Consider the following 1,712-nt stretch of genomic DNA (forward strand, 5'->3'; position numbering starts at 1 on the left):
CACAAACAGTGGATGGCCCATGAACAAAAAAAAAAAAAAAAAAAAAAAGAAATCCAGCCATGGGAACTCAGCAGACTTTGAACCTAGAGGCACAACATGCATCTCTCTCTCTCACACACACACACACACACACACGCGCGCGCGCGCGCGCGCGCGTGTGCACACGTAATTTAGGACACCGTATACTGACCCCACTAGCAGTGAGGTGGGCCTGTGGAGCGCACCTCAGTGGTGATTCGAGGTTTCGAGATGCATGTTAGTGGTGGCACCAAGCCAACGGCCCACAGGGTGCGCTAAGCCTGCACCTACATTGCCTCTGTCACCCAGTAAAGCAGACAGGTGCCCTCACTCACTGATAAGAAGGCCCAGAAAAGCTAAACCACCTGCCAAGCGATTAACACACACCCCACCCCGTGCCAGTCCTGGCTGCCCACCAAGTCCCCTACCCTCCAACCTCACAGGACCCTGAGAAGCACAGGGATCCCTCCGTCGCCTAGTTCGGGATGCGGGTGGGGAAGGGCCGCAGCCTCACAGGGTGGTGGTCCTGGGTCCCAAAGCCCCCAGAGATGGGCTGGTCTGGGCTCCGGCCGGATGGCCAAGTCAGATCTGCTCCCCAACTTGGAGAGTGACCACTTGGCTTCTCGGAATGTCACTCGGATGAGATGCCAAGGCCCCTGCATCTAACCTTGAGACCCCTGGGTGGGGCTGGGGTGACACCAGGATGGTGGCAGAGCAGAAGGACGGATGAGGACGCATCCCTGAGGACAGAAAGGAGCCCCGGACAAACCCCAGGCACCCCGGACTCCAGACCTACGGCTGCCAGTGACCTGCCCCCAGAGCCACCGCACTCCCCGGGGACCCCCTCCACCGCACTCTGCACCAGCCCGCCCACAGCAGCCAAGCCAAAAGCAGCTGCAGCCGCGTGCAGAGTGGACCTCAGGGGCCAGGCCACTTGGTTTGGGACCAGGGTCTCTAATTAACCAGGTTCATGGTAGGGAGAGGTGTCTAACCAGGAAGCCAGTTAGCTGGTGCGTCCAGAGTCCACCTTTCAAGGTCACCCCAACTCCAGTGCCCCTGAGTGATGGGTCTCGGAGCTCAGCTTCCCATGTGCTAACCAGCTGCCTCTCTGAGCTGCGGTCGGGAAGCGAGGAGACACACTTACACCGCCCGGCCCGCCCTGCACACAGCAGACGCTCCATCAACAGTCACGCGTCCCACCGCCCTTCTGAAAACACGTCCCAAAGGACCTGCCATGACTCATCTGTCACAAAGGCCGGCGTCTGCCCCGGCGTCACAGTGACCATGGTCACCACTGTCTGCTGTCCCGGGAGCTGCCTGGCTTCCGTGAGGCCTCCAGGCCTCCTCTCTGGAGTCCCCGTTAAACCCCAGACCAAGCCACAGCCGCCCACCCCCACGACGCAGTCATGTCCTAACCCTAACCCTGCACCGGACGGCCAGGGCGTCCACCCTACGGAGGGCTGCCGCCTGGCCAGCCACTGCCCAGGCCATCACTCCTGCCCAGGGAGTCTGGATTCCCAAGCGTGTTGATGCAAGTGTGCTTACATACTTACATATAAACATAAACGCTAATTAAATAGTATGCAAACCAAAGAAATCTAAGTGCACAAGAAGTCACTCCTTGGAAAACCAAGGTGACTGCTTAGGAAAAGCTCAGCAAAGAGAGACAGCTTTAAAACTGTCACGTCAGCAGG

Source organism: Lipotes vexillifer, unplaced genomic scaffold, assembly GCF_000442215.2.
Source record: "Lipotes vexillifer unplaced genomic scaffold, Lipotes_vexillifer_v1.1 scaffold777, whole genome shotgun sequence".
NCBI lineage: Eukaryota > Metazoa > Chordata > Mammalia > Artiodactyla > Lipotidae > Lipotes > Lipotes vexillifer.